Below are 24,033 nucleotides of genomic sequence, written 5' to 3' on the forward strand. Positions count from 1 at the left end.
AGCCTGAAAAGGTGTGAGAAATATGAAGAACTTCAAAAGGTGTCAAAAATATGAAGAGCAGGAAACGGTCTGAAAAATGAGAGGAGCATAAAACGGTGTTAAAAATCATGAAGAGCCTGAAAAGGTGTGAAAAATATGAAGAGCTTCAAAAGGTGTCAAAAATATGAGGAGCATGAAACGGTCTGAAAAAAGGGGGAGCATGAAGCGGTGTTCAAAAACATGAAGAGCCTGAAAAAGTGTGAAATACATGAAGACCTTTAAAAGGTTTCAAAATTATGAGGAGGATGAAACGGTCTGAAAAACAGGAGGAGCATGAAGCAGTGTTGAAAAACATGAAGAGCCTGAAAAGGTGTTAAAAATATGAAGAGCTTCAAAAGGTGTCAAAAATTTGAGGAGCATGAAACGTTCTGAAATATAGGAGGTGCATGAAGCGGTGTTGAAAAACATGAAGAGCCTGAAAAGGGGTGAAAAATATGCAGAGCTTCAAAAAGTGTGAAATACATGAATAGCATGAAACGGTCTGAAAAATAGGAGGAGCATGAAGCGGTGTTGAAAGACATGAAGAGCCTGAAAACATGTGAAAAATATGAAGAGCATCCAAAGGTGTCAACAATATGAGGAGCATGAAACGGTGTTCAAAAACTTGAAGAGCCTGAAAACGAGTGCAAAACATGCAGAGCCTGAAAAGGTGTGAAAATAATGAAGAGCTTCAAAAGGTGTCAAAAATATGAGGAGCATGAAACGGTCTGAAAAATAGGAGGAGCATGAAACGGTGTTGAAAAACATGAAAAGCCTGAAAAAGTGTCAAAAATATGAAGAGCTTCAAAAGGTGTGAAAAATATGAAGAGCTTCAAAAGGTGTCAAATACGAGATGAGCATGAAACGGTCTGAAAAATAGGAGGAGCATGAAGTGCTGTTGAAAAACATGATGACCATGAAAACGTGTGAAAAATATGAAGATCTTCAAAAGGTGTCAAAAATATGAGGAGCATGAAACGGTCTGAAAAATAGGAGGAGCATGAAGTGGTGTTGAAACACATGAAGAGCCTGAAAATGTGTTAAAAAAATGAAGAGCTTCAAAAGGTGTCAAAAATAAGAGGAGCATCAACGGTCTGAAAATTAGGAAGAGCATGAAGCGGTCTTGAAAAACATGAAGAGCCTGAAAAGGTGTGAAAAATATGAAGAGCTTCAAAATGTTCAAAAATATGAGGAGGATGAACGGTCTGAAAAGTAGGAGGATCATGAATCGGTGTTGAAAAACATGAAGAGCCTGATAACGTGTGAAAAATATGAAGAGTTTCAAAACGTGTGAAAAATATGAAGAGCTTCAGAGGTGTCATAAATAAGATGAGCATGAAACGGTCTGAAAAACAGGAGGAGAATGAAGTGGTGTTGAAAAACATGAAGAGCCTGAAAAGGTGTAAAAATTTTTAGAGCTTCAAAAGGTGTGAAAAATATGAAGAGCTTCAAAAGCTGTGAAAAATATGAGGAGCATGAACGGTCTGAAAAATAGGAGTAGCATGAAACAGTGTTCAAAAACATGAAGAGACTGAAAAGGTGTGAATAATAAGAAGAGCTTGAAAAGATGTGAAATACATGAGGAGCATTAAACGGTCTGAAAAATAGGAGGAGCATGAAACGGTGATGAAAAACATGAAAAGACTGAAAAAGTGTCAAAATTATGAAGATCTTCAAAAGGTGTGAAAAATATGAAGAGCTTCAAAAGGTGTCAAAAATATGAGGAGCATGAAACGGTCTGAAAAATAGGAGGAGCATGAAACGGTGTTGAATAACATGAAAAGCCTGAAAAAGTGTCAAAAATATGAAGAGCTTCAAAAGGTGTGAAAAATATGAAGAGCTACAAAAGGTGTCAAATACGAGATGAGCATGAAACGGTCTGAAAAATAGGAGGAGCATGAAGTGCTGTTGAAAAACATGATGACCATGAAAACGTGTGAAAAATATGAAGATCTTCAAAAGGTGTCAAAAATATGAGGAGCATGAAACGGTCTGAAAAATAGGAGGAGCATGAAGTGGTGTTGAAACACATGAAGAGCCTGAGACGGTGTGAAAAATATGAAGTGCTTCAAAAGGTGTGAAATATATGAGGTGCATGAAATGGTCTGAAAAATAGGAGGATCATGAAACGGTGTTGAAAAACAAGAAGAGCCTGAAAAGGTGTGAGAAATATGAAGAACTTCAAAAGGTGTCAAAAATATGAAGAGCAGGAAACGGTCTGAAAAATGAGAGGAGCATAAAACGGTGTTAAAAATCATGAAGAGCCTGAAAAGGTGTGAAAAATATGAAGAGCTTCAAAAGGTGTCAAAAATATGAGGAGCATGAAACGGTCTGAAAAAAGGGGGAGCATGAAGCGGTGTTCAAAAACATGAAGAGCCTGAAAAAGTGTGAAATACATGAAGACCTTTAAAAGGTTTCAAAATTATGAGGAGGAAGAAACGGTCTGAAAAACAGGAGGAGCATGAAGCAGTGTTGAAAAACATGAAGAGCCTGAAAAGGTGTTAAAAATATGAAGAGCTTCAAAAGGTGTCAAAAATTTGAGGAGCATGAAACGTTCTGAAATATAAGAGGTGCATGAAGTGATGTTCCAAAACATGAAGAGACTGAAAAGATGTGAAAATATGAAGAGCTTCAAAAGGTGTGAAAAATATGCAGAGCTTCAAAACGTGTCAAAAATATGAGGAGCATGAATCAGTCTGAAAAATAGGAGGATCATGAAGCGGTGTTGAAAAACATGAAGAGCCTGAAAAGGGGTGAAAAATATGCAGAGCTTGAAAAGATGTGAAATACATGAGGAGCATTAAATGGTCTGAAAAATAGGAGGAGCATGAAACGGTGTTGAAAAACATGAAGAACCTGAAAAGGTGTGAAAAATATGCAGAGCTTCAAAAGGTGTCAAATATATGAGGAACATGAAATGGTCTGAAAAATAGGAGGATCATGAAGCGGTGTTGAAAAACATGAAGAGCCTGAAAAGGGGTGAAAAATATGCAGAGCTTGAAAAGATGTGAAATACATGAGGAGCATTAAATGGTCTGAAAAATATGAGGAGCATGAAGTGGTGTTGAAAAACATGAAGAGCCTGAAAAGGGGTGAAAAATATGCAGAGCTTCAAAAGGTGTCAAATATATGAGGAACATGAAACGGTCTGAAAATTAGGAGGATCATGAAGCGGTGTTGAAAAACATGAAGAGCCTGAAAAGGTGTGAAAAATATGAAGAGCTTCAAAACGTGTCAAAAATATGAGGAGCATGAATCGGTCTGAAAATTAGGAGGAGTGTGAAGCGGTGTTGAAAAACATGAAGAGCCTGAAAACTTGTGAAATAGATGAAGAGCTCAAAAGGTGTGAAAAAAATGAAGAGCTTCAAAAGGTTTCAAAAATGAGATGAGCATGAAACAGTCTGAAAAATAGCAGGAGCATGAAGTGGTGTTGAAAAAAAATGAAGAGCCTGAAAAGGTGTGAAAAATATGAAGAGCTTCAAAAGGTGTGAAAAATATGAGGAGCATGAAATGGTCTGAAAAATAGGAGGAGCATGAAGCGGTGTTCAAAAACATGAAGAGCCTGAAAAAGTGTGAAATACATGAAGACCTTTAAAACGTTTCAAAACTATGAGGAGGATGAAACGGTCTGAAAAACAGGAGGAGCATGAAGCAGTGTTGAAAAACATGAAGAGCCTGAAAAGTTGTGAAAAATATGAAGAGCTTCAAAAGGTGTCAAAAAAATGAGGAGCAGGAAACGGTATGAAAAATAGGAGGAGCATGCAGCGGTGTTGAAAAACATGAAGAGCCTGAAAAGGTGTGAAAAATATGAAGAGCTTCAAAAGGTGTGAAAAATATGAGGTGCATGAAATGGTCTGAAAAATAGGAGGATCATGAAACGGTGTTGAAAAACAAGAAGAGCCTGAAAAGGTGTGAGAAATATGAAGAACTTCAAAAGGTGTCAAAAATATGAAGAGCAGAAAACGGTCTGAAAAATGAGAGGAGCATAAAACGGTGTTAAAAATCATGAAGAGCCTGAAAAGGTGTGAAAAATATGAAGAGCTTCAAAAGGTGTCAAAAATATGAGGAGCATGAAACGGTCTGAAAAAAGGGGGAGCATGAAGCGGTGTTCAAAAACATGAAGAGCCTGAAAAAGTGTGAAATACATGAAGACCTTTAAAAGGTTTCAAAATTATGAGGAGGAAGAAACGGTCTGAAAAACAGGAGGAGCATGAAGCAGTGTTGAAAAACATGAAGAGCCTGAAAAGGTGTTAAAAATATGAAGAGCTTCAAAAGGTGTCAAAAATTTGAGGAGCATGAAACGTTCTGAAATATAAGAGGTGCATGAAGTGATGTTCCAAAACATGAAGAGACTGAAAAGATGTGAAAATATGAAGAGCTTCAAAAGGTGTGAAAAATATGCAGAGCTTCAAAACGTGTCAAAAATATGAGGAGCATGAATCAGTCTGAAAAATAGGAGGATCATGAAGCGGTGTTGAAAAACATGAAGAGCCTGAAAAGGGGTGAAAAATATGCAGAGCTTGAAAAGATGTGAAATACATGAGGAGCATTAAATGGTCTGAAAAATAGGAGGAGCATGAAACGGTGTTGAAAAACAAGAAGAGCCTGAAAAGGTGTGAGAAATATGAAGAACTTCAAAAGGTGTCAAATATATGAGGAACATGAAATGGTCTGAAAATTAGGAGGATCATGAAGCGGTGTTGAAAAACATGAAGAGCCTGAAAAGGTGTGGAAAATATGAAGAGCTTCAAAACGTGTCAAAAATATGAGGAGCATGAATCGGTCTGAAAATTAGGAGGAGTGTGAAGCGGTGTTGAAAAACATGAAGAGCCTGAAAACTTGTGAAATAGATGAAGAGCTCAAAAGGTGTGAAAAAAATGAAGAGCTTCAAAAGGTTTCAAAAATGAGATGAGCATGAAACAGTCTGAAAAATAGCAGGAGCATGAAGTGGTGTTGAAAAAAAATGAAGAGCCTGAAAAGGTGTGAAAAATATGAAGAGCTTCAAAAGGTGTGAAAAATATGAGGAGCATGAAATGGTCTGAAAAATAGGAGGAGCATGAAGCGGTGTTCAAAAACATGAAGAGCCTGAAAAAGTGTGAAATACATGAAGACCTTTAAAACGTTTCAAAACTATGAGGAGGATGAAACGGTCTGAAAAACAGGAGGAGCATGAAGCAGTGTTGAAAAACATGAAGAGCCTGAAAAGTTGTGAAAAATATGAAGAGCTTCAAAAGGTGTCAAAAAAATGAGGAGCAGGAAACGGTATGAAAAATAGGAGGAGCATGCAGCGGTGTTGAAAAACATGAAGAGCCTGAAAAGGTGTGAAAAATATGAAGAGCTTCAAAAGGTGTGAAAAATATGAGGAGCATGAAACGGTCTGAAAAATAGGAGGAGCATGAAGCAGTGTTGAAAAACATGAAGAGCCTGAAAAGTTGTGAAAAATATGAAGAGCTTCAAAAGGTGTCAAAAATATGAGGAGCATGAAACGTTCTGAAATATAGGAGGTGCATGAAGTGATATTCCAAAACATGAAGAGACTGAAAAGGTGTGAAAATATGAAGAGCTTCAAAAGGTGTGAAAAATATGCAGAGCTTCAAAACTTGTGAAAAATATGAGGAGCATGAATCGGTCTGAAAAATAGGAGGAGCGTGAAGTGGTGTTGAACAACAAGAAGACCCTAAAACGTGAGAAAAATATGAAGAGCCTCAAAAGGTGTGAAAAATATGAAGAGCTTCAAAAGGTGTCAAAAATGAGATGAGCGTGAAACAGTCTGAAAAATAGGAGGAGAATGAAGTGGTGTTGAAAAAAATGAAGAGCCTGAAAAGGTGTGAAAATTATACAGAGCTTGAAAAGCTGTGAAATACATGAGGAGCATTAAAAGGTCTGAAAAATTGGAGGAGCATGATGTTGTGTCGAAAAACATGAAGAGATTGAATAGGTGTGAAAAAAATAAAGAGCTTCAAAAGGTGTGAAAAATATGAACAGCTTCAAAAGGTGTCAAAAATGAGATGAGCATTAAACGTCTGAAAAATAAGAGGAGCATGAAATGGTGTTCAAAAACATGAAGAGCCTGAAAAGGTGTGAAAAATATGAAGAGCCTCTAAACGTGTCAAAAATATGAGGAGCATGAAATGGTCTGAAAAATAGGAGGAGCATGAAGTGATGTTGAAAAGCATGAAAAGCCTGCAAAGGTGTAAAAAATATGAAGAGCTTCAAAAGGTGTCCAAAATATGAGTAACATGAAACAATCTGAAAACTACGAGGAGAATGATGTGGTGTTGAAAAACATGAAGAGCTTGAAAAGGTGTGAAAAATATGAAGAGCTTCAAAATGTGTCAAAAATATGAGGAGCATGAAACGGTCTGAAAAATAGAAGGAGCATGAAATGGTGTTCAAAAACATGAAGAGCCTGAAAAGGTGTGAAAAATATTAAGAGCCTCTAAACGTGTCAAAAATATGAGGAGCATGAAACGTTCTGAAAAATAGGAGGAGTATGAAGTGGTGTTGCAAAACATGAAAAGCCTGAAAACGTGTGAAAAATATGAAGAACTTCAAAAGGTGTCAAAATTATGAAGAGCATGAAACGGTGTGAAAAAGAGGTAGAGAATGAAGCGGTGTTCAAAAACAAGAAGAGCCTGAAAATATGTGAAAAATATGAAGAGCTTCAAAAGGTGTCAAAATTATGAGGAGCATGAAAGGTTCTGAAAAAGCAGGAGCATGAAACTGTGTTCAAAAACATGAAGAGCCTGGAAAGGTGTGAAAAATATGAAGAGCCTCAAAACCTGTCAAATATATGAGGAGCATGAAACGGTCTTAAAAATTGGAGGAGCATGAAGCAGTGTTGAATAAAATGAAGAGCCTGAAAAGGTGTGAAAAATATGAAGAGCTTCAAAACGTGTAAAAAATATGAGGAGCGTGAAACGGTCTGAAAATAAGAGGAGCATGAAGCGGTTTTGAAAAAGATGAAGAGCCTGAAAAGGTGTGAAAAACATGAAGAGCTTGAAAAGGTGTCAAAAGTATGAGGAACATGAAACGGTTTGGAAAATAGGAGGAGCATGAAACGGTCTGAAAAAAAGGAGGAGCAGGAAACGGTGTGGAAAAACATGAAGAGCCTGAAAAGGTGTGAAAAATAGGAAGAGCTTCAAAAGGTGTGAAATACATGAGGAGCATGAAACGGTTTGAAAAATAGGAGGAGCGTGAAACGTTGTTCAAAAACATGAAGAGCCTGTAAAGGTGTGAAATATATGAAGAGCTTCAAAAGCTATCAAAAATATAAGGAGCATGAAACGGTCTGAAAAATAGGAGGAGCATGAAACGGTGTTCAAATACAAGAAGAGCCTGAAAACGTGTGAAAAACCTGAAGAGCCTGAAAAGGTGTGAAACTTATGAAGAGCTTCAAAAGGTGTGAAAAATATGAGGAGCATGAAACGGTCTGAAAAATAGGAGGAGCATGAAGTGGTTTTGAAAAACATGAAGAGCCTGAAAATGTGTGAAAAAAATGAAGAGCTTCAAAAGGTGTGAAAAATATGAGTAGCATGAAACGGTCAGAAAAATATGAGGAACATGAAGTGGTGTTGAAAAACATGAAGAGCCTGAAAACGTGTGAAAAATATGAAGAACTTCAAAAGGTGTGAAAAATATGAAGAGCTTCAAAAGGTGTCAAAAATATGAGGAGCATGAAACGTTCTGAAAAAGGAGGAGCATGAAACGGTGTTCAAAAACCAGAAGAGCCTTAAGAGGTGTGAAAAATATGAAGAGCTTCAAAACGCATGAATAATATGAGGAGCATGAAACGGTGTAGAAAATAGGAGGAGCAAGAAACGGTGTTGAAAACCATGAAGAGCCTGAAAACGTGTCAAAAATATGAAGAGCTTCAAAATGTGTCAAAAATATGAGGAGCATGAAACGGTCTGAAAAATAGAAGGAGCATGAAATGGTGTTCAAAAACATGAAGAGCCTGAAAAGGTGTGAAAAATATGAAGAGCCTCTAAACGTGTCAAAAATATGAGGAGCATGAAACGTTCTGAAAAATAGGAGGAGTATGAAGTGGTGTTGAAAAACATGAAAAGCCTGAAAACGTGTGAAAAATATGAAGAACTTCAAAAGGTGTCAAAATTATGAAGAGCATGAAACGGTGTGAAAAAGAGGTGGAGAATGAAGCGGTGTTCAAAAACAAGAAGAGCCTGAAAATATGTGAAAAATATGAAGAGCTTCAAAAGGTGTCAAAATTATGAGGAGCATGAAAGGTTCTGAAAAAGGAGGAGCATGAAACTGTGTTCAAAAACATGAAGAGCCTGGAAAGGTGTGAAAAATATGAAGAGCCTCAAAACCTGTCAAATATATGAGGAGCATGAACCGGTCTTAAAAATTGGAGGAGCATGAAGTAGTGTTGAATAAAATGAAGAGCCTGAAAAGCTGTGAAAAATATGAAGAGCTTCAAAACGTGTAAAAAATATGAGGAGCGTGAAACGGTCTGAAAATAGGAAGAGCATGAAGCGGTTTTGAAAAAGATGAAGAGCCTGAAAAGGTGTGAAAATTAGGAAGAGCATCAAAAGCTGTGAAATACATTAGGAACATGAAATGGTCTGAAAACTAGGAGGAGCATGAAGCGGTGTTGAAAAACATGAAGAGCCTGAAAAGGTGTGAAAAATATGAAGAGCTTCAAAAGGTGTCCAAAATATGAGTAACATGAAACAATCTGAAAAATACGAGGAGCATGATGTGGTGTTGAAAAACATGAAGAGCTTGAAAAGGTGTGAAAAATATGAAGAGCTTCAAAATGTGTCAAAAATATGAGGAGCATGAAACGGTCTGAAAAATAGAAGGAGCATGAAATGGTGTTCAAAAACATGAAGAGCCTGAAAAGGTGTGAAAAATATGAAGAGCCTCTAAACGTGTCAAAAATATGAGGAGCATGAAAGGTTCTGAAAAAGGAGGAGCATGAAACTGTGTTCAAAAACATGAAGAGCCTGGAAAGGTGTGAAAAATATGAAGAGCCTCAAAACCTGTCAAATATATGAGGAGCATGAAACGGTCTTAAAAATTGGAGGAGCATGAAGCAGTGTTGAATAAAATGAAGAGCCTGAAAAGGTGTGAAAATATGAAGAGCTTCAAAACGTGTAAAAAATATGAGGAGCGTGAAACGGTCTGAAAATAAGAGGAGCATGAAGCGGTTTTGAAAAAGATGAAGAGCCTGAAAAGGTGTGAAAAACATGAAGAGCTTGAAAAGGTGTCAAAAGTATGAGTAACATGAAACGGTTTGGAAAATAGGAGGAGCATGAAATGGTCTGAAAAAAAGGAGGGGCAGGAAACGGTGTGGAAAAACATGAAGAGCCTGAAAAGGTGTGAAAAATAGGAAGAGCTTCAAAAGGGGTGAAATACATGAGGAGCATGAAACGGTTTGAAAAATAGGAGGAGCGTGAAACGTTGCTCAAAAACATGAAGAGCCTGTAAAGGTGTGAAATATATGAAGAGCTTCAAAAGCTATCAAAAATATAAGGAGCATGAAACGGTCTGAAAAATAGGAGGAGCATGAAACGGTGTTCAAATACAAGAAGAGCCTGAAAACGTGTGAAAAACCTGAAGAGCCTGAAAAGGTGTGAAACTTATGAAGAGCTTCAAAAGGTGTGAATACATGAGGAGCATGAAACGGTCTGAAAAACAGGAGGAGCATGAAGCGGTGTTGAAAAACATGAAGAGCCTGAAAATGTGTGAAAAAAATGAAGAGCTTCAAAAGGTGTGAAAAATATGAGGAGCATGAAACGGTCTGAAAAATAGGAGGAGCATGAAGACGTGTTGAAAAACATGAAGAGCCTGAAAAGGTGTGAAAGATATGAAGAGCTTCAAAACGTGTGAAAAATATGAGGAGCATGAAACGTTCTGAAAAATAGAAGGAGCATGAAGTGGTGTTGAAAAACATGAAGAGCCTGAAAATGTGTGAAAAAAATGAAGAGCTTCAAAAGGTGTGAAAAATATGAGTAGCATGAAACGGTCTGAAAAATATGAGGATCATGAAGTGGTGTTGAAAAACATGAAGAGCCTGAAAACGTGTGAAAAATATGAAGAACTTCAAAAGGTGTGAAAAATATGAAGAGCTTCAAAAGGTGTCAAAAATATGAGGAGCATGAAACGTTCTGAAAAAGGAGGAGCATGAAACGGTGTTCAAAAACAAGAAGAGCCTTAAAAGGTGTGAAAAATATGAAGAGCTTCAAAACGCATGAATAATATGAGGAGCATGAAACGGTGTAGAAAATAGGAGGAGCAAGAAACGGTGTTGAAAACCATGAAGAGCCTGAAAACGTGTCAAAAATATGAAGAGCTTCAAAATGTGTCAAAAATATGAGGAGCATGAAACGGTCTGAAAAATAGAAGGAGCATGAAATGGTGTTCAAAAACATGAAGAGCCTGAAAAGGTGTGAAAAATATGAAGAGCCTCTAAACGTGTCAAAAATATGAGGAGCATGAAACGTTCTGAAAAATAGGAGGAGTATGAAGTGGTGTTGAAAAACATGAAAAGCCTGAAAAAGTGTGAAAAATATGAAGAACTTCAAAAGGTGTCAAAATTATGAAGAGCATGAAACGGTGTGAAAAAGAGGTGGAGAATGAAGCGGTGTTCAAAAACAAGAAGAGCCTGAAAATATGTGAAAAATATGAAGAGCTTCAAAAGGTGTCAAAATTATGAGGAGCATGAAAGGTTCTGAAAAAGGAGGAGCATGAAACTGTGTTCAAAAACATGAAGAGCCTGGAAAGGTGTGAAAAATATGAAGAGCCTCAAAACCTGTCAAATATATGAGGAGCATGAAACGGTCTTAAAAATTGGAGGAGCATGAAGCAGTGTTGAATAAAATGAAGAGCCTGAAAAGGTGTGAAAAATATGAAGAGCTTCAAAACGTGTAAAAAATATGAGGAGCGTGAAACGGTCTGAAAATAAGAGGAGCATGAAGCGGTTTTGAAAAAGATGAAGAGCCTGAAAAGGTGTGAAAAACATGAAGAGCTTGAAAAGGTGTCAAAAGTATGAGGAACATGAAACGGTTTGGAAAATAGGAGGAGCATGAAACGGTCTGAAAAAAAGGAGGAGCAGGAAACGGTGTGGAAAAACATGAAGAGCTTGAAAAGGTGTGAAAAATAGGAAGAGCTTCAAAAGGTGTGAAATACATGAGGAGCATGAAACGGTTTGAAAAATAGGAGGAGCGTGAAACGTTGTTCAAAAACATGAAGAGCCTGTAAAGGTGTGAAATATATGAAGAGCTTCAAAAGCTATCAAAAATATAAGGAGCATGAAACGGTCGGAAAAATAGGAGGAGCATGAAACGGTGTTCAAATACAAGAAGAGCCTGAAAACGTGTGAAAAACCTGAAGAGCCTGAAAAGGTGTGAAACTTATGAAGAGCTTCAAAAGGTGTGAATACATGAGGAGCATGAAACGGTCTGAAAAACAGGAGGAGCATGAAGCGGTGTTGAAAAACATGAAGAGCCTGAAAATGTGTGAAAAAAATGAAGAGCTTCAAAAGGTGTGAAAAATATGAGGAGCATGAAACGGTCTGAAAAATAGGAGGAGCATGAAGACGTGTTGAAAAACATGAAGAGCCTGAAAAGGTGTGAAAGATATGAAGAGCTTCAAAAGGTGTGAAAAATATGAAGAGCTTCAAAAGGTGTCAAAAATAGGAGGAACAAGAAACGGTCTAAAAAATAGAGGGAGCATGAAGTGGTGTTGAAAAACATGAAGAGTCTTAAAAGGTGTCAAAATATAAGGAGCATGAAACGGTCTGAAAAATGTGAGTAGCACGAATTTGTCTGAAAAGTGGGAGGAGAATGAAACGGTGTTGAAACACATGAAGTACAGGAAAAGGTGTGAAAAATATGAAGAGCTTCAAAAGGTGTCAAAAATATGAGGAGCATGAATCGGTCTGAAAAATAGGAGGAGCTTGAAATGGTGTTGGAAAAGAGGAAGAGGATCAAAAAGTGTCAAAAATATGAGGAGCATGAAACGGTCTGAAAAATAGGAGGAGCATGAAACGGACTGAAAAAGAGGAGGAGCATGAACGTTGTTTGAAAAAATGAAGAGCATGAAAAGGTGTGAAAAATATGAAGAGCTTCCAAAGGTGTCAAAATTATGATGAGCATGAAACGGTCTGAATATTCGAGGAGCATGAAACTGTCTGAAAAACAGGAGGAGCATGAATCGGTGTTGAAAAACATGAAGAAGTTCAAAAAGTGTCAAGAATATGAGGAACATGAAACGGTCTATAATATAGGAGGAGGATGAAACGGTGTTGAAAAACATGAAGAGCCTGAAAATGTGTGCAAATTATGAAGAGCTTCAAAAGGTGTCAAAATATAAGGAGCATGAATCAGTCTGAAAAATATGAGGAGCGCGAAATGGTCTGAAAAATAGGAGGAGCATGAAGCGGTATTGAACAACATGAAGAGCTTGAAAAGGTGTGAAATATATGAAGAGCTTCAAAAGGTGTCAAATATATGAGGAGCATGAAATGGTCTGAAAAGTAGGAGGAGCATGAAGCGGTGTTGAAAAACATGAAGATGTTGAGCATCTTTTCATGTGTTTGTTAGCCATCTGTATGTCTTCTTTGGAGAAATGTCTGTTTAGTTCTTTGGCCCATTTTTTGATTGGGTCATTTATTTTTCTGGAATTGAGCTGCAGGTGTTGCTTCTATATTTTTGAGATTAATCCTTTGTCTGTTTCTTCATTTGCTATTATTTTCTCCCAATCTGAGGGCTGTCTTTTCACCTTACTCATTATTAGAGAAATGCAAATCAAAACCACAATGAGGTACCATTACACGCCAGTCAGGATGGCTGCTATCCAAAAGTCTACAAGCAATAAATGCTGGAGAGGGTGTGGAGAAAAGGGAACCCTCTTACACTGTTGGTGGGAATGCAAACTAGTAGAACCGCTATGGAAAACAGTGTGGAGCTTTCTTAAAAAACTGGAAATAGAACTGCCATATGACCCAGCAATCCCACTTCTGGGCATACACACTGAGGAAACCAGATCTGAAAGAGACACGTGCACCCCAATGTTCATCGCAGCACTGTTTATAATAGCCAGGACATGGAAGCAACCTAGATGCCCATCAGCAGATGAATGGATAAGGAAGCTGTGGTACATATACACCATGGAATATTACTCAGCCATTAAAAAGAATTCATTTGAACCAGTCCTAATGAGATGGATGAAGCTGGAGCCCATTATACAGTGTGAAGTAAGCCAGAAAGATAAAGAACATTACAGCATACTGACACATGTATATGGAATTTAGAAAGGTGATAACGATAACCCTATATGCAGAACAGAAAAAGAGACAGAGAAATACAGAACAGACTTTTGAACTTTGTGGGAGAATGTGAGGGTGGGATATTTCAAAAGAACAGCATGTATGCTATCTATGGTGAAACAGATCACCAGCCCAGGTGGGATGCACGAGACAAGTGCTCCGGCCTGGTGCACTGGGAAGACCCAGAGGAATCGGGTGGAGAGGGAGGTGGGAGGGGAATCAGGATTGGGAATACATGTAAATCCATGGCTGATTCATATCAGTGCATTACAAAAACCACTGGAAGAAAATAATAATAATAAAAATTAAAAACAAAAAACAAAAAAAAAAGAAAAACATGAAGAGCCTGAAAAGGTGTGAAAAATATGAAGAGATCCAAAAGGTGTCAAAAACATGAGGAGCATGAAACAATGTTCAAAAACATGAAGAGCCTGAAATGGCGTGAAAAATATGAAGAGCTTCAAAAGTGTCAAAAATATGAGGAGCATGAAAGGGTCTGAAAAATAGGAGGAGCATGAATTGGTCTTGAAAACTTGAAGAGCCTGAAAAGGTGTGAAAAATATGAAGAGCTTCAAAAGGTGTCAAAAATATGAGGAGCATGAAAGGGTCTGAAAAATAGGAGGAGCATGAATTGGTGTTGAAAACTTGAAGAGCCTGAAAAGGTGTGAAAAATATGAAGAGCTTCAAAAGGTGTCAAAAATATGAGGAGCATGAAACTGTCTGAAATATTTGGCAGGAGCATGAAGCGTTGTTCCAAAACATGAAGAGCCTGAAAAGGTGTGATAAATATGAAGAGCATCAAAAGGTGTCAAAAATATGAGGAGCATGAAACTGTCTGAAAAACAGGAGGAGCATGAAGTGGTGTTGAAAATATGAAGATCATGAAAAGGTGTGAAAAATATGAAGAGCTTCAAAAGGTGTGAAAAATATGAGGAGCATGAAATGGTATGAAAAATAGGAGGAGCATGAAGTGGTGTTCAAAAACATGAACAGCCTGAAGAGGTGTTAAAATTATGAAGAGCTTCGAAAGGTTTCAAAAATATGAGGAGCATGCAATGGTCTGAAAAACAGGAGGAGCATGAAGTGGTGTTGAAAATATGAAGAGCATGAAAAGGTGTGAAAAATATGAAGAGCTTCAAAAGGTGTGAAAAATATGAGGAGCATGAAACGGTCTGAAAAATAGGAGGAGCATGAAGAGTTTTTGAAAAACATGAAGAGTCTGAAAAGGTGTGAAAAATATGAAGAGCTTCGAAAGGGGTCAAAAATAGGAGGAGCATGAAATGGTCTGAAAAATCGGAGGAGCATGAAACGGTGTTACAAACAAGAAGACCCTGAAAAGGTGTGAAGAATATGAAGAGCTTCAAAAGTTGTGAAAAATATGAGGAGCATGAAACGGTATGAAAAATAGGAGGAGCATGAAACGGTGTTCAAAAATATGAAGAGCCTGAAAAGGTGTGAAAAATATGAAGAGCTTCAAAAGGGGTGAAAAATAGGAGGAGCATGAAACAGTGTTGAAAAACATGAAAAGCCTGAAAAGGTGTGAAAAATATGAAGAGCTTCAAAAGGTGTCAAATATATGAGGAGCATGAAATGGTCTGAAAAATAGGAGGAGCATGAAACGGTGTTACAAACAAGAAGACCCTGAAAAGATGTGAAAAATATGAAGAGCTTCAAAAGCTGTGAAAAATATGAGGAGCATGAAACGGTATGAAAAATAGGAGGAGCATGAAACGGTGTTCAAAAATATGAAGAGCCTGAAAAGGTGTGAAAAATATGAAGAGCTTCAAAAGGTGTCAAAAATATGAGGAACATGAAACGGTCTGAAAAATACGAGGAGCATGAAACGGTGTTGAAAAACATGAGGAGCCTGAAAAGGTGTGAAAAATATGAAGAGCTTCAAAAGGGGTGAAAAATAGGAGGAGCATGAAACGGTGTTGAAAAACAAGAAGAACCTGAAAAGGTGTGAAAAATATGAAGAGCTTCAAAAGGTGTCAAAAATATGAGGAGCATGAAATGGTCTGAAAAATAGGAGGAGCATGAAACGGTGTTACAAAGAAGAAGACCCTGAAAAGGTGTGAAAAATATGAAGAGCTTCAAAATGTGTCAAAAATATGAGGATCATGCAACGGTCTGAAAAATAGGAGGAGCCTGAAATGGTGTTCAAAAACATGAAGAGCCTGAAAAGGTGTGAAAAATATGCAGAGCTTCAAAATGGGTCAGAAATAGGAGGAGCACGAAACGGTGTTGAAAAACATGAAGAGCCTGAAAAGGTGTGAAAAATATGAAGAGCTTAAAAAGGTGTCAAAAATATGAGGAGCATGAAACGGTTTGAAAAACAGGAGGAGAATGAAGCGGTGTTGAAAAACATGAAAGCCCGAAAAGGTGTGAAAAATATGAAGAGCTTAAAAAGGTGTCAAAATTATGAGGATCATGAAACGGTCTGAAAAATAGGAGGAGCATGAAACGGTGTTCAAAAACATGAAGAGCCTGAAATGGTGTGAAAAATATGAAGAGCTTCAAAAGGTGTCAAAAATATGAGGAGTAACAAACGGTCTGAAAAATAGGAGGACTCCAGCTTCATCCATCTCATTAGGACTGGTTCAAATGAAATCTTTTTAATGGCTGAGTAATATTCCCTGGTGTATATGTACCACAGCTTCCTTATCCATTCATCTGCTGATGGGCATCTAGGTTGCTTCCATGTCCTGGCTATTATAAACAGTGCTGCGATGAACATTGGGGTGCACGTGTCTCTTTCAGATCTGGTTTCCTCAGTGTGTATGCCCAGAAGTGGGATTGCTGGGTCATATGGCAGTTCTATTTCCAGTTTTTTAAGAAAGCTCCACACTGTTTTCCATAGCGGCTGTACTAGTTTGCATTCCCACCAACAGTGTAAGAGGGTTCCCTTTTCTCCACACCCTCTCCAGCATTTATTGCTTGTAGACTTTTGGATAGCAGCCATCCTGACTGGCGTGTAATGGTACCTCATTGTGGTTTTGATTTGCATTTCTCTAATAATGAGTGATGTTGAGCATCTTTTCATGTGTTTGTTAGCCATCTGTATGTCTTCTTTGGAGAAATGTCTGTTTAGTTCTTTGGCCATTTTTTGATTGGGTCATTTATTTTTCTGGAAGTGAGCTTCAGGAGTCGCTTGTATATTTTTGAGATTAATCCTTTGTCTGTTTCTTCATTTGCTATTATTTTCTCCCAATCTGAGGGCTGTCTTTTCACCTTACTTATAGTTTCCTTTGTAGTGCAAAAGCTTTTAAGTTTCATTAGGTCCCATTTGTTTAGTTTTGCTTTTATTTCCAATATTCTGGGAGGTGGGTCATAGAGGATCTTGCTTTGATTTATGTCGGAGAGTGTTTTGCCTATGTTCTCCTCTAGGAGTTTTATAGTTTCTGGTCTTACATTTAGATCTTTAATCCATTTTGAGTTTATTTTTGTGTATGGTGTTAGAAAGTGTTCTAGTTTCATTCTTTTACAAGTGGTTGACCAGTTTTCCCAGCACCACTTGTTAAAGAGGTTGTCTTTTTTCCATTGTATATCCTTGCCTCCTTTGTCAAAGATAAGGTGTATATAGGTTCGTGGATTTATCTCTGGGCTTTCTATTCTGTTCCATTGATCTATATTTCTGTCTTTGTGCCAGTACCATATTGTCTTGATGACTGTGGCTTTGTAGTAGAGTCTGAAGTCAGGCAGGTTGATTCCTCCAGCTCCATTCATCTTTCTCAAGATTACTTTGGCTATTCGAGGTTTTTGTATTTCCATACAAATTGTGAAATTCTTTGGTCTAGTTCTGTGAAAAATACCGTTGGTAGCTTGATAGCCAGAAAGATAAAGAACATTACAGCATACTAACACATGTATATGGAATTTAGAAAGGTGATAACGATAACCCTATATGCAGAACAGAAAAAGAGTCACAGAAATACAGAACAGACTCTTGAACTTTGTGGGAGAATGTGAGGGTGGGATATTTCAAAAGAACAGCATGTATGCTATCTATGGTAAAACAGATCACCAGCACAGGTGGGATGCACGAGACAAGTGCTCTGGCCTGGTGCACTGGGAAGACCCAGAGGAATCGGGTGGAGAGGTAGGTGGGAGGGGGGATCGGGATTGGGAATACATGTAAATCCATGGCTGATTCATATCAATGTATGACAAAACCCACTGGAAAAAAAAAAATAAAAATAATAAAAAAAAAAAAAGAAATGAAATGAAAAAAAAATAATAAAGTATACTGACAACTGAAAAAAAAAAAAAAGGAAACCCTGTAATCACTTTTTAAAATTCAGATGTATATTGGAATTATCTTGGAACTTTTTGAAAAATACAAATGTCCAGGTAATGCTTTTTTTCTCCAAAGCTCCAGATATGTTTTGAATCAGCAGCTATGTTTAAAAACAAATGGACTATATGATGATCTTTCAGTTTTATCTAGTATGTTTCACTTTTTCTATTTCACATTCAGTGCTCCCATTTCATTCAGTTTATGTTTTCCAATTTCTCCATCTCTTCTTTTTTTGATGTTCTTTCTCAAGCCTTTATCAAGTGTAGTAGAAAAGCTTTAGAAAACGTGAAATTTTGCCCAACTAAAAATTTTATGACATTCTGATTCTACTTGTTTGACAGTATGAATGGAATGCTAGATTTCTAATTTAAAATAATAGATATGCAACAATAAAGAAAGGTTTACTGTATAATGGGAACTATAGTCAATATCTTATAATAACCTATAATGGAATATGATCTCAAAAATAATATATGTGTCTATGTATAACTGAATCACCTGGCTGTGCATCTGAAAAACTGTAAGTCAACTATACTTCAATAAAATTTACATATTAAGAAAAAAATAAAAAATAATAAATTCCATATATACGCGTTAAAAAAAAAATAGGAGGAGCATGAAACGGTGTTCAACACATGAAGAGCCTGAAAAGGTGTGAAAAGTATGAAGAGCTTCAAAAGGTGTGAAAAATATGAGGAGCATGAAACGGTCTGAAAAATAGGAGGAGCAGGAAACGGTCTGAAAAATAGGAGGAGCATGAAGAGTTTTTGAAAAACATGAAGAGCCTGAAAAGGTGTGAAAAATATGAAGAGCTTAAAAAGTGTCAAAAATAGGAGGAGCATGAAATGGTCTGAAAAATAGGAGGAGCATGAATCGGTGTTGAAAAACATGAACAGCCTGAAAAGGTGTGAAAAATATGCAGAGCTTCAAAAGGTGTCAAAAATATGAGGAGCATGAAACGGTCTGAAAAATAGGAGGAGCATGAAGCAGTGTTGAAAAACATGAAGAGCCGGAAAAGGTGTGAAAAATAAGAAGAGCTTCAAAATTTGTGAAAATTATGAGGAGCATGAAATGGTATGAAAAATAGGAGGAGCAAGAAACGGTGTTCAAAAATATGAAGAGCCTGAAAAGTTGTGAAAAATATGAAAAGCTTCAAAGGTATCAAAAGTATGAGGAGCATGAAACGGTCTGAAAAATAGGAGGAGCATGAAACGGTGTTGAAAAACATGAAAGGCTGAAAAGGTGTGAAAAATATGAAGAGCTTCAAAAGGTGTCAAAAATATGAGGAGCAAAAAACGGTCTGAAAAATAGGAGGAACATGAAACGGTGTTAAAATACGTGAAGAGCCTGAAAAGGTGTGAAAAATATGAAGAGCTTCAAAAGGGGTCAAAAATATGAGGAAATTGAAACGGTGTGAAAATAGGAAGAGCATGAAACGGTGTTGAAAAATATGAAGAGCCACGTGTGAAAAACATGATGAGCTTCAAAAGGTGTCAAAAATATGAGGAGCATGAAATGGTCTGAAATATGAGTGGCATGAAACGGTCTGAAAAATAGGAGGACCATGAAATGGTGTTGAAAAATATGAAGAGCCTTAAAAGCTATGAAAAATATGAAGAGCTTCAAAAGCTGTCAAAAAAGGAAGAGCATGAAACGGTCTAAAAAATAGGTGGAGCATGAAACGGTGTTCAAAAACATGAAGAGCCTGAAATGGTGTGAAAAATATCAAGAGCTTTAAAAGGGGTCAAAAATAGGAGGAGCATGAAACGGTGTTCAAAAATATGAAGAGCCTGAAAATGTGTGATAAATATGAAGAGCTTCAAAATGGGTCAAAAATATGAGGAGCATGAAACGTTCTTAAAAGAAGGAGGAGTATGAAACGGTGTTGAAAAACATGAAGAGCCTGAAAAGGTGTGAAATATGTGAAGAGCTTCATAAGGTGAAAAAATATGAGGAGTATGAAACAGTCTGAAAAATAAGAGGAGCATGAAGCATTGTTGAAAAACATGAAGAGCCTGAAAAGGTGTGAAAAATATGAGGAGCTTCAAAAGGTGTCAAATATATGAGGAGCATGAAACGGTCTGAAAAATAGGAGGAGCATGAAACGTTGTTCAAAAACATGAAGAGCCTGAAATGGTGTGAAAAATATGAAGAGCTTCAAAAAGTATCAAAAATATGAGGATCATGAAACGTCATGAAAAATAGAAGGAGCATGAAATGGTGTTTAAAAACGTGAAGAGTCTGAAAAGGTGTGAAAAATATGAAGAGCTTCAAAAGGTGTGAAAAATATGAGAAGCATGTAATGGTCTGAAAAATATGAGGAGCATGAAACAGTATTCAAAAATTTGAAGAGCCTGAAATGGTGTGAAAAATATGAAGAGCTTCAAAAGGGGTCAAATATAGGAGGAGCATGAAATGGTGTTCAAAATATGCAGAGCCTGGAAAGGTGTGAAAAATATCAAGAGCTTCAAAAGGTGTCAAAAATATGAGGTGCATGAAACGGTGTTGAAAAACATGAAGAGCATGAAAAGGTGTGAAAAATATGAAGAGCTTCAAAAGGTGTGAAAAATATGAGGAGCATGAAACGGTCTGAAAAATAGGAGGAGCATGAAGCGTTGTTGAAAAACATGAAGAGCCTGAAAAGGTGTGAAAAATATGAAGAGCTTCAATAGGAGTCAAAAATAGGAGGAGCATGAAACGGTGTTGAAAACCATGACGAGCCTCCAAAGGTGTGAAAAATATGAAGAGCTTCAAAAGGTGTCAAAATTATGAGGATCATGAAACGGTCTGAAAAATAGGAGGAGCATGAAACGGCGTTCAAAAACATGAAGAGCCTGAAATGGTGTGAAAAATATGAAGAGCTTCAAAAGGTGTCAAAAATATGAGGAGTAACAAATGGTCTGAAAAATAGGAGGACTCCAGCTTCATCCATCTCATTAGGACTGGTTCAAATGAAATCTTTTTAATGGCTGAGTAATATTTCATGGTGTATATGTACCACAGCTTCCTTATCCATTCATCTGCTGATGGGCATCTAGGTTGCTTCCATGTCCTGGCTATTATAAACAGTGCTGCGATGAACATTGGGGTGCACGTGTCTCTTTCAGATCTGGTTTCCTCAGTATGTATGCCCAGAAGTGGGATTGCTGGGTCATATGGCAGTTCTATTTCCAGTTTTTTAAGAAAGCTCCACACTGTTTTCCATAGCGGCTGTACTAGTTTGCATTCCCACCAACAGTGTAAGAGGGTTCCCTTTTCTCCACACCCTGTCCAGCATTTATTGCTTGTAGACTTTTGGATAGCAGCCATCCTGACTGGCGTGTAATGGTACCTCATTGTGGTTTTGATTTGCATTTCTCTAATAATGAGTGATGTTGAGCATCTTTTCATGTGTTTGTTAGCCATCTGTATGTCTTCTTTGGAGAAATGTCTGTTTAGTTCTTTGGCCATTTTTTGATTGGGTCATTTATTTTTCTGGAAATGAGCTGCAGGAGTCGCTTGTATATTTTTGAGATTAATCCTTTGTCTGTTTCTTCATTTGCTATTATTTTCTCCCAATCTGAGGGCTGTCTTTTCACCTTACTTATAGTTTCCTTTGTAGTGCAAAAGCTTTTAAGTTTCATTAGGTCCCATTTGTTTAGTTTTGCTTTTATTTCCAATATTCTGGAGGTGGGTCATAGAGGATCTTGCTTTGATTTATGTCGGAGAGTGTTTTGCCTATGTTCTCCTCTAGGAGTTTTATAGTTTCTGGTCTTACATTTAGATCTTTAATCCATTTTGAGTTTATTTTTGTGTATGGTGTTAGAAAGTGTTCTAGTTTCATTCTTTTACAAGTGGTTGACCAGTTTTCCCAGCACCACTTGTTAAAGAGGTTGTCTTTTTTCCATTGTATATCCTTGCCTCCTTTGTCAAAGATAAGGTGTATATAGGTTCGTGGATTTATCTCTGGGCTTTCTATTCTGTTCCATTGATCTATATTTCTGTCTTTGTGCCAGTACCATATTGTCTTGATGACTGTGGCTTTGTAGTAGAGTCTGAAGTCAGGCAGGTTGATTCCTCCAGCTCCATTCATCTTTCTCAAGATTACTTTGGCTATTCGAGGCTTTTTGTATTTCCATACAAATTGTGAAATTCTTTGGTCTAGTTCTGTGAAAAATACCGTTGGTAGCTTGATAGCCAGAAAGATAAAGAACATTACAGCATACTAACACATGTATATGGAATTTAGAAAGGTGATAACGATAACCCTATATGCAGAACAGAAAAAGAGTCACAGAAATACAGAACAGACTTTTGAACTTTGTGGGAGAATGTGAGGGTGGGATATTTCAAAAGAACAGCATGTATGCTATCTATGGTGAAACAGATCACCAGCACAGGTGGGATGCACGAGACAAGTGCTCTGGCCTGGTGCACTGGGAAGACCCAGAGTAATCGGGTGGAGAGGTAGGTGGGAGGGGGGATCGGGATTGGGAATACATGTAAATCCATGGCTGATTCATATCAATGTATGACAAAACCCACTGGAAAAAAAATAAAAATAATTAAAAAAAAAGAAATGAAATGAAAAAAAAAATAATAAAGTATACTGACAACTGAAAAAAAAAAAAAGAAAGAAAACCCTGTAATCACTTTTTAAAATTCAGATGTATATTGGAATTATCTTGGAACTTTTTGAAAAATACAAATGTCCAGGTAATGCTTTTTTTCTCCAAAGCTCCAGATATGTTTTGAATCAGCAGCTATGTTTAAAAACAAATGGACTATATGATGATCTTTCAGTTTTATCTAGTATGTTTCACTTTTTCTATTTCACATTCAGTGCTCCCATTTCATTCATTTATGTTTTCCAATTTCTCCATCTCTTCTTTTTTTGATATTCTTTCTCAAGCCTTTATCAAGTGTAGTAGAAAAGCTTTAGAAAACGTGAAATTTTGCCCAACTAAAAATTTTATGACATTCTGATTCTATTTGTTTGACAGTATGAATAGAATGCTAGATTTCTAATTTAAAATAATAGATATGCAACAATCAAGAAAGGTTTACTGTATAATGGGAACTATAGTCAATATCTTATAATAACCTATAATGGAATATGATCTCAAAAATAATATATGTGTCTATGTATAACTGAATCACCTTGCTGTGCATCTGAAACACTGTAAGTCAACTATACTTCAATAAAATTTACATATTAAGAAAAAAAATAAAAAAAAAATAAATTCCATATATATGCGTTAAAAAAATAAAAATAGGAGGAGCATGAAACGGTGTTCAAAAACATGAAGAGCCTGAAAAGGTGTGAAAAGTATGAAGAGCTTCAAAAGGTGTGAAAAATATGAGGAGCATGAAACGGTCTGAAAAATAGGAGGAGCATGAAGAGTTTTTGAACAACATGAAGAGTCTGAAAAGGTGTGAAAAATATGAAGAGCTTCGAAAGGGGTCAAAAATAGGAGGAGCATGAAATGGTCTGAAAAATAGGAGGAGCATGAAACGGTGTTACAAACAAGAAGACCCTGAAAAGGTGTGAAGAATATGAAGAGCTTCAAAAGTTGTGAAAAATATGAGGAGCATGAAACGGTATGAAAAATAGGAGGAGCATGAAACGGTGTTCAAAAATATGAAGAGCCTGAAAAGGTGTGAAAAATATGAAGAGCTTCAAAAGGGGTGAAAAATAGGAGGAGCATGAAACAGTGTTGAAAAACATGAAGAGCCTGAAAAGGTGTGAAAAATATGAAGAGCTTCAAAAGGTGTCAAATATATGAGGAGCATGAAATGGTCTGAAAAATAGGAGGAGCATGAAATGGTGTTACAAACAAGAAGACCCTGAAAAGATGTGAAAAATATGAAGAGCTTCAAAAGCTGTGAAAAATATGAGGAGCATGAAACGGTATGAAAAATAGGAGGAGCATGAAACGGTGTTCAAAAATATGAAGAGCCTGAAAAGGTGTGAAAAATATGAAGAGCTTCAAAAGGTGTCAAAAATATGAGGAACATGAAACGGTCTGAAAAATACGAGGAGCATGAAACGGTGTTGAAAAACATGAGGAGCCTGAAAAGGTGTGAAAAATATGAAGAGCTTCAAAAGGGGTGAAAAATAGGAGGAGCATGAAACGGTGTTGAAAAACAAGAAGAACCTGAAAAGGTGTGAAAAATATGAAGAGCTTCAAAAGGTGTCAAAAATATGAGGAGCATGAAATGGTCTGAAATATAGGAGGAGCATGAAACGGTGTTACAAAGAAGAAGACCCTGAAAAGGTGTGAAAAATATGAAGAGCTTCAAAATGTGTCAAAAATATGAGGATCATGCAACGGTCTGAAAAATAGGAGGAGCCTGAAATGGTGTTCAAAAACATGAAGAGCCTGAAAAGGTGTGAAAAATATGCAGAGCTTCAAAATGGGTCAGAAATAGGAGGAGCACGAAA

The sequence above is a fragment of the Dama dama genome, unplaced genomic scaffold, assembly GCF_033118175.1.
Source record: "Dama dama isolate Ldn47 unplaced genomic scaffold, ASM3311817v1 ptg000182l, whole genome shotgun sequence".
In the NCBI taxonomy this organism is placed as follows: Eukaryota; Metazoa; Chordata; class Mammalia; order Artiodactyla; family Cervidae; genus Dama; species Dama dama.